This window comes from Ischnura elegans, chromosome 3 (assembly GCF_921293095.1).
Source record: "Ischnura elegans chromosome 3, ioIscEleg1.1, whole genome shotgun sequence".
NCBI classification, from domain to species: Eukaryota; Metazoa; Arthropoda; class Insecta; order Odonata; family Coenagrionidae; genus Ischnura; species Ischnura elegans.
In genome coordinates, this window is record NC_060248.1 from 117,154,028 (window position 1) to 117,164,630 (window position 10,603).

The window sequence follows — 10,603 nt, forward strand, 5'->3', positions numbered from 1 at the left end:
GCATACCTTCAACTCGCATCAAATTATGTAAATGTGAAACAGGAGTATACTAATAATCATGGCTAGAAGAAGTTTATATTTGTAATATTTCTAACCCTGCCGCGTGAACGGCGGTGAAATATACAAGAATTGCCATGAGAAAAAATTCTCCTGGACCGGGAATCGAACCACGGACCTTTGCATTTCCGGGCCAATGCGCAGACCACTACGCTATCCAGATTCTTCAATTTTCATGGCAATTATACCGAGGCTCATGGAACTAGGTGTTAGGCCCTCGCGGTTCATAAAGGAAAATTTTAGAAATACATTTCTTTAAGAAAAAAGAGCTTTTCTCCCTCGCGTTGCCATCCTTGATGGAGAATCAGAGCTTACAGAATGTTGTTCTTCCGGCATTGTGAAGTTTTCCCGGTTCCATTCGGTTCACGTCTTGACCAGAAAGAGCACGCCAAAAAAATACGTCTATGAGGATGGTCACAGAGGAAGAAAGAAAAATGCCCCTTAATTTTGAGGCGCCATAAATCACAATATGTTCGCCAACGTTATGCTCATAAACATCCAGGCTCAGTGCTCCAAATGACCCCGTCCGAAACGTTCCTTCGCCTCTGTTACAATTACTGGCGATGGCGGAAGGGAGAGATACTACGTAGAGAAATAGGTGCGAGGAGAGAGGGGCACGCGGGACCCAAGGGCGTGCGTGGCGAGGACGACGAGGGGACATAACTCATGAGGAATACGAGGGCCTTTGGGATCAGTCGAGACCACTCACAGCCACGAATATTTAAACTGATAACCTTTAGAATTCTACTCCAATTGACGCCACATGGTAAATCCTATGTTGTTCATTACCTATAGAAATCAACTTAATGCTTGATGGCGATATTTGGTGGAACTTGGTGACAGGAAACATCATAAGAGATACACTGTTGTTCGTTCCACAGAAGGTTACTTGAAGGTTTCGACAGTACGCTATGTCATTTTCAAAGGTGAATATACATTATACACAATGCGAGCTTATTTATACCTGAGAGGGATATTTATATCTGCCTTGACCCCCCCTCCCTGGTGTAAATAAGCACGCAAATTTGTGAACATTCATTTACATATACATTACCTTTGAAATGACATAGTGTAATGTCGAAGCTGTGGAACATACAACAGAGTATCTTTTATCATGTTATCCATAGAAATCGCCACCATGTTATATAACTACTTGTTTTAGTACGTAAAGATATATTAAATTGCATTCATTTTCCTTTTTCCTCTCTGAAATAATTTTCAATCCTTATAAAACACACAGCAAATGTTAATGTTTGTGGAATAGTTTTATACCATGATCTATTTTTACGGGTTACTTCCTATTTATCTTCAATAAATTACGTTACGAATTTGGTGCGATATTGTTCCTCTGTGAGCTCCAAGCCCTTATGAACTCAAATTGAGCATCATCATCATAAGCTGGAAAATAAGTAAACTGTAGTCATTTTCTTCTCTCTTTTGGACCTTTTTTGTACTGGAGTAGCCATGGAAATACATTTGTTAGACGGGTGGTGAAAAAACTCCCTTTAGTTAGAAAAGTTATTTAAGGAATGCGAGATACTGTTGCAATGAACAAATTTATCAGTTTGTGCGCCGTTAACGTCAGGAATATTTACCGATTTTTGTTTTTTTTTAATTTTTTAAAAACCTATTTTAGGAAACAATAGCAATATTTAGGAAGTAAGATATGCCGTCGCATGTTCTCTGATAAATTCTGTGCATTTTGGTACCTCATTTGTAGAGTTTGGTTGCGTATAAGTTGAGAAAAGGTATCTATGCAGTAGAAATAATATAGAAGATATACCTACTTCTCACATCAAAATTTCATTATTTCCCCTAGCCTCTGTGCTCTCAAAGTCATCAATGGAAAGTAGAGATGGTTCGCAAAGAGGCATATCAGCACTGATTTCAGCTATAAAAGATAGGTCAGAACCATTCCCTGCCTCATTAACAGATCTCTTCCAACGTCACTAATAGCATTGTCATATTCAATCATCATATCAATATGAAAACTGTTCTGGTTCCTGCGAGACCACAGCCGAGGAAAAAAATAATTCCAGCGGTAAAGCCACTACCACGCCCTTCTCTCGCTTTCAGATCACATGATTAATTTGATGGTTAAACTGAATATCCGAAAGTAGAATATAATTCTGGGAACGCAAAAAATCTGCATGAAAAATGAGCATATTTAATCAAGGACTCAATGATGCATGACAAGCCTTTCACTCAACCTTTACCATCGCTCCAGACTGCATCACAATTATTGTTGTTGCTGAAAGCATGTCAAATTTAGCTGAAAGTATCATTATGGAAAATGGACAAACACTTAAAAGTAAATGAAAGCCCATATAACTTCGAAAAAAGCAAACTTCCGGGTCTGTGGAGACTTGAGTGAATTTTTCAAAAGCATAAGCATGAAGTGCTATGGGCTTTGGAGAATAGTCTAATGAAAACAGCACTAAAAACAAATTTCTAGATAATCCTAAGCTGCAGACGTCGTGGAAGAAGAAAATTAGTAAAATCTGGTTATCATAATTTATGGAGCAAAAATTAGTATTCTTAGGACACAATTTCTAGATTTTGACAAGGGTTAACACTAATTTCTCACCAAGAAATTGTTAGGAAATCAATATACTTCAGGCAGATTAGAATTGAAAATTGTTGGTTTAAATTTGGATTGGGTTTACAAGTAGATAATCAAAAAACTGTTAATGGATTTGATACACGCAATGAATATCTGACTTTTTCTCTGACGATGGTATGTCAATCAAAACTGTGGACTGACGATTCAGAATCTTATCATTAACAAAAATGAAAATTGGACGCAAATGTAAAAAAAATCGATATTCTGTCACATTGGTGAGTCTTCGCACGATCTCCATGATTAACCCAATTGATACAACTCTACAAAGTGGGAAATACCAAAGTTAGGATCGTGTAACCTCAAACTACTACGTTGTATGGGGTACCTATAATCTCAATCAACATTACAATGGAAAATGTTTGCCTGTTAAGCATCCATCTTCGGCATCTGTCTTGACGCATGAAATACCCCACACATAAATAAATTTTATGACAAAAACAAAACAAAAAACAAAGAACGCAAACAAACAGGCTTGCTAAGGATGCCATTGAGATCAGGCTTAGTAAAAAATACTTTCAATTGAGACACGAGGTATGAACTAAGCAATGCGTGGAATACCATTTTAAATAAAATAAAAAATGAGTTCTATCATTTAAAATGGTATTCTATGGTATTATATTAAATGGTATTATATTATAATGGTATTTACATAAAAAATAAAAAATGATAGAACTAACATTTATTCGAATTATGTACTTAAATCTTTCCAGGCGATTATCTGTAACTTGATTGTTGTAATTGTTTATAGTTACATCTCAGCGTTTATTGTTAGTCAAATTTATTACTTCACCCTGATGACGATGAACTTTGGGGATATGCAATGCATTACAGCGATAGAAATCCCGAAAAGACTTCATCATCATCACTGGTCAACAATCCTAGGATTGGTTTGACGCAGCTCTCCACTCAGTTCTCCTATCAGCTAATCTTTTCACTCCTACGTGTTTCTTCTCTTTCACTCCCTTTACTTGTTCCATATATTTTGTTCGAGGTCTTCCTTTTCCATTCTTGCCTTCCACCTGTCCTTCGACGATTGTCTTCATCAGGCAATCATGTCTTCACGCAAATAATTCGCCGAGAAAGAATTACTTTATATGGTACAAAGGAGCATTGAAAAGGTTGTTCCTTCAAGCTATCAATGGGATTAGTTGTTTGCGAAGAAAACTGGCTTTTCGCTGGTAGTCAGATTCTTAACACCACAGAGTATGCAGAGTGATATCCATGGCGGTACGGAAACACAATATGGAAAACAATATCACGATCATGGTAAAAGTAGCTACGGCTACTTATGTCAAGACCTGGGACCAGGAAAAGTGTTCGGCATTCCACCAGCAACAATGCTTTCTTAATATACGAATGGCTTTCACTTTTTATAAATAATTCAGAAAAATGGGAAGAAATTTTCATATTTTCCTCCAGGAAATCATAAAATGTTTTGAAAAAATAATCCTTATAGTCACACAGTGCGAGTATTCCAGTTTAGTTCTGCCGGACGAAATCATTACATCAGCCATCCACCTCTCATGACTTCTAGGATAAATATGTGAATAGGAGCCCTGCGGGCCAAAAGTGTTACTTATAATTCAAGAAGTGAAAAATTTACGACTTTTTTTTCTGTGCCGACCTTGCAATTACTCGTAAAACTGAACATTATAGTTAAAAGGCTTGCACTCATCCTTGAAGGCTAATCGGTACTAAAATTAATATTAATCCATGCGACCATGACAGACGAAAGGCTTTTGTGACTCGACCTTCCACCACCCAATAATCACCGAATAAATACCAATAAGAGGTAGCACAGCCGAAAAAACGGCGAGTATATTAGATATCATTATGCCACCCTAACGCTATCAAAGAAGAGATGGAGAAGATTGTACTCTGCCAATATGCATCGGCTAATTTTACGTACTATTACGTAGAATAACATTAGAAATATTATTTCAGATCGTCAACCAATAAATCCCTGCGCGTTTCAATTAAGGTTTATCAATGAGTTGGGCCAAATATAAGGCTATCAGCGAAAAAAGCTATAAGCGCCGGCCTGGGTGGCGGTGGGGTAAAGACCTCGCCAGCCAAACCGTAGGTCGGGGGTTCGAATCCCGCCTGAGTAGGTGGATCCCCATCCAGGGCATGGATGTTTGTGTTGTACTTTGTTAATAATGGAAACCCTCGTTGTAAAAGGCCGTCATGTGCTGTTTACGGGGAAGTTGATAATAAATAACAAAATAAAAAAACACTTGTTAGAAAAAAGAACGAGAGAAAAATAAATGACTTTTTTCAACTCTCTCTTAACATTAACTTCTAGGTTCCATCAGTGGTGGCTCGCGCAGCGGAGACTCAATGACGGCACGAGATTGTCCCTCTTCGAGCCCATCCCAACACAGAGGGATCCGCCACGTCTGGAGAGAATTCGGGGCGAGACCCCTAATACCGTTCTCAAGCGCTAACACCCTCAGAAGACACAGGGAAAATATATGACACCAAAACACCATCGTACTATAGTAGACGTGATAATGAGAATAAAATAAAAGAAATAGACTGCAAAACAGAGAGATTTATAATGCCATTCTTCCCTCGTACTATTAAGGATAGCAACGTTGTCTCAATTGATAGGAATAATGGCGTCGCTCGCTAGGATCACTCATTGCATGTTTTTTCATAGTTCTAACCTTGCATGTATTTGCTCTAGGAATTACTAACCATTAGCAATTTTTTTATGAATAAGCATGTATATTTTTCTAGTGTGCGTAATATTTCTAGGACCGTTCGGTGTGCATGTGGCGGTCCTCTTGCATGCTGCATAATAGTGATTGGTCACCCCCTGCCAAACACCCTAGACGTGGCTCGCAGGGTATTACGTAGATGTAGATGAAGACACGGAGCGTAACCCGGCGAGGCAGAAATATTTCCGAATCCACTCCTTGTGGAGAAGTATACGAGGAATTTCACGCATCACACGACAGAAAATCAACTAAAGACCGAAGATAGTCGCCAGTAAGATGACTTTCCTGCACGGTGTGAGATTGACCAATAGCATCACAGAAGATTAAAAATAGCTATGAACTCGTTGAACAGAAATTCACAGTTCAGCCGTAATTCGGAAAAAAATTCTCCACCGCGAAACTTCCGAGTACCCTAAAAATATTGAAAGTCTAAAAATGGGTGGAGTTTACATCATGACCACAGTTTCAAGCCTTCTTTCCATTGGCCGAAATCCTTCTTGACACGCCCGCCTACCATCTTTCGCGTTGAGTGAACAGGGTGAAAAAAATCCAAAATACTTCCCTAACCCCATGCGCTTATCTTCAACAGCTTCACCCTTCCTTTACCTCCTTGCCTCCCCGGAGGATTGATATGGAGGTAGAAGGTAATTTCCTCACTCAATAACACCGCTACGCATTTATACTTGTTCATTGTAAATATTTCCAAGAATTTTATATCTCATGGCGGGACTCATAAAAAAGAATCAAACTGAACCTAAAACGAGAATAGAATCTTACCTTTATTTTCTGGAACATGCAAAGCTAGTCGAATCAGAAATTAATGGTAGCTCACCGACGATAACCCTTCGCCCAAACAGATTAGCTAGAACTGGGAATGGTACAAGATGGGATCAGTAAGAGAATTCCTCCTAATTAACCTTCGGGTTGACAACCTTCACGTTCACATTTTGTCACATTTCCTCATTGATTCTAGCGTGATACATTCAATTATTCAAGCCAGGAGTCCAGCCATGAGATATAAAATTCTTGGAAATATTTACAATGATCAAGTACTACTCGTTAGAAGCCCTAAATTCTGGGGAGTGATATATATTTCAGTCAAAGCCACCGATTTGAACTATACCAATTAAGGAACAATTTCACTGGCAATAATATGGAAAAATTACAATGGGTACAATTCGAAGCACTTACGATAGAAACAAAGAGGAAATACAAGTGACTGCATCCATCGAAAAAATAGACGACGATAACAGTCAAAAAGTATTTATTAAAATTCCACATTGATTATATTTTCCTTGGAAAAACAAGTAAGGCCGCTTTTGAAACGATGGAAAGCAGACGGGGTCGCGAACATACAACCAGAAAAGGTGAAGCCATTCAAGGTTAAACCCGCGGCTGGATATCCGTAATAAACGCGCAAAACTTCGTTTTTTCCGATTTTATGAGAACATTAAATAAAATATCAAAGTTCGAAAAATCCGGCATTCTGACGAAGTGCTCTTTCAGTTGCACTGAAGAGGGAAGAGAAGTGTTCCAGACGACTCTGTGCGCCACGTACCTTCGACACGAATAAAATGTTGAATATAGTATCCGCCACGCCCACATTCCAACTTCGTCCATAGGCATATAGATGCTGATACCCAAAACGTTACCAGGAGGAGAAATCCGGACGTTCCATCAGCTGATTGCGAAAAATACACGTCTGCCAGATAAATTTCACAATGCACGCACCACCCAAATCCTAAGTGTACCGATGGAACGATGGGAAATAAGTAGGCAAAGGACGAACTCCTGGAATGGATTCGGGGAAGGGATTCTTTTTACATGGGAGGAATAGGCGAACCACCCTTCAGGGATTTTCCCGCGCGGTCACTGCGAAACCCTTGAAAGGAACGTGAGAGTGGGTATTTCCTGCGCGAGCCACTGGAAATATCTGTTCAATGCAAAGAAGTAATAAAAATTTCCGCAAACATTCATTTCAACAATAACAGTTCCATAGGAAGTCAAGCATAGCTCGTCACCTACCGTTATCACAATTATTCCTGCATCATTAAATCGATCACTCCAAATTCTCACCCCCAATTTCCGCGTTACAATACCCGTGGTCCGGGATAGTGCCGACCATGGATAGTACCCAGTCTTCATAGTGCCCTAAAAAAGCCAAAAGCCCATGGTTCGAACCCCAGACCAGTGGAATTTTGCCGTACTGAAATTAATGTTACCACCATAGACCGGGAGCTTTGAAATATATCACAAATCGATCGTTCGGATGAAAATTTTAAGATTTTATGCTTGAATCATGTATTTCTTACGTATAATATGCATTATTAATTGCGTTGATACTACAATGAAGTAACCATCGACCATAATCAGTCAAACAAAATACAATTTTATGATATAATAACGGGATAACAGGATAATATTCGCTAAATTGCTGCTACACCATGAGAACGACATTTACAGTTCTTTCTGCAATGCGACCGACCAGCGGGAATAGTAACGGAGGCGTTAGTAATCTCCCCTATGAGGTCGTTATTCACCAATTAGCGCATTCGGCTAGGAGGATAAGTGACGCAAGTGGGGATGCGGGACTACCGCATGAATCACTGAACCACTCAGAACTTCCCGAGTGAATACTGAAGCAAAATAGATGTAATAAAATAAACTCGGGTTTCCGAACAGATCCGATGTACACGTAAATGGGCAGCATACTTTTCGATACCTGCATTACCATCGTAATCAAGGCGGTATTAAGGATGACATTAGCATCCGCTAGAAGTTGATGCAGCTTTGACGCGGTTAGAGAACTCGATACAACTCTATTAACGTAGTGTAATTCGAAAAAAAATCATGTTGTGCATATATGAGAAAGATTCAGAAAACTTTTACTCCATTATTCTTTCCATCTGAACACCCTGATATTCCATTCAAATTGCAATAACTCGAAAAAATAGAATATCAAATTAACATTTGTTCATTGGAGTGCAAAAATTATCTAATTCAGCCACGCACAATACAAGGTTGTTGCTTGCAGAAGATCCTCTTCATTCGAAATCCGAAAGTTTTTTTATACTGAACGGAATAAGCCTAAAAAATTACCTTCATTTCAAGGTCGACAATTAATAAACCAAAAAAGTAAACATTTGAAACGATTTTGTGGAAATAAAATTGCTACCAACAGAAACACGTTTCATAAAACCGGTTCCAAGAATTATAATACGAAGGTCAGGACATGCAATTGTGTTCTTGAAACTTTTCAAACCATATAAATAGAAGGAAACGAAGCATTTTGGAATCCCAAGATGAAATACCATTGCGCATAATATTGAGTAGCAATATGAGTTTTAATGACGGAATATGGAAAAACTTTGATTGTCATAGTGGCCTTGATTTTGAAAACTCGCTGGAGCATACCCCGCTCATATCTAGAATATGGTATCATATCTATGGGCGGGGTATGCTCAGGCGAGTTTTCAAAATCAAGGCCACTATGACAATCAAAGTTTTCCCATATAATATTGGGTAGCAAGATGAGTTTTAATTACGGAATATGGAAAAATTTTGATTGTCATAGTGGCCTTGATTTTGAAAACTAGCTGGAGCATACCCCATAATTAGACAATTGAACACTATGACAATCAAAGTTTTTCCATATTCCGTAATTAAAACTCATCTTGCTACCCAATATTATGCGCAATGGTATTTCTAATTTTTAGCACTAAGGAGTGTGTCGGTTTTCAAGTGCTTCAAAACGTTTTACCACTCTTTTTTAAAACCAAATTTGGTGATACTGATTTCAAATTTCGAATTACGGGTGCTCGTATTCTTTCCAATGAAAATTTGTTTTTAAATTAATTTTTCAATCAATCAAATTAAGTAAAACTAATAAGTATATTCGGACCATCTACATACAAAGTGATTTAACCACAATTGTGAAATCACGAATCCATACAAGACATCGATTAAAAGAAACAACTGTGCACTACCTAGGGTATTTGGAAATAAAACTCATGTACCAACCCGTGCTCGAAAACAGAAACGAGAGTCTTACGTTCAACTCATTAATTAACAGGAAGCACCCAGGGGCATCAGCAGCATGGCTTCTCCGACCCAATGACACACTTATTTATAAGATAGGTAGTCACACTTTAAGCCATTGGCACAATTATTATAAAAGAAGCGTTTTCATTTTCATTCGATATCGCACTAACTGAATCATATCCATTTTTAACACAAGGACAAAAAAACATACCCAATTATTTCCTTATTAGTATCATCCAAACGGGTACTTACGTCCATAGTTAATACCAACACCGTTCCACTTGTAATAAACTATTAACATATTTAAATATTAAGAATTTAACGACAAAAATGCTAACACCAGGGAATGCTAACATCTGGGCAGCTAAGAATCGAAAGAATAACATCGCCCCTTTTTGAGAGGTAACAAAAATAGAATCATCATTCAGGATACGCCTCAAATTTCCCGTAATAAGACTAATATTATTAGTATATTAGAGGAAGAGAGTCAGCCTAAGTTGAGAAAAATGTTCTATAAACAAAGAAAGAACTTATTTATCGTCGTCTCTCTCAATTATTTCATAATGGGTAAACCCCATAATAAAAGAGGGAAACTAGCTCCTTCGATTCCAAGAATGACGTTTCTAACCTAAGTGATTGGCGCACATACAATTATTTTCCCAACACAGGCTGAAGTGGAAAAACAGGCTTTTGCCAGCATTTTAAATGTCACGCTTTTGCTTCTTCCGGCGAAATGCAAGCATCAAACCGGGGATTAAAAAACATTTTAAAATGAGAAATGATTAAAAATTATTCATGAAATACGCAATTGATAAGGCTAAAATAATCCTGAAAAATGTTCATGAAATACCATAGTTAAGTAAAGCCACCAGGCAAGAAATATAAAAATATTGGCGGTCATAACACCGCACTACAAACTATTAGCTTTCCATACTTTAAATGCACGGCACCAAACTAATACTAAATGTACGGCAAAGGATGTAAAATCATCGTGTCTAGGACCATAGCCTAATTTAACGGCAAAGAAGGATCTCGTGAGTGCGAAATAGACTTAACTTTGGCCACAATGCTTTTTTTGATCCAGCCTATTTGATTTGTAAGGAATATTGACCTCAATAAATACTCAGTGAGGCTCAAAAGATAACTGGTGGGAAAATTT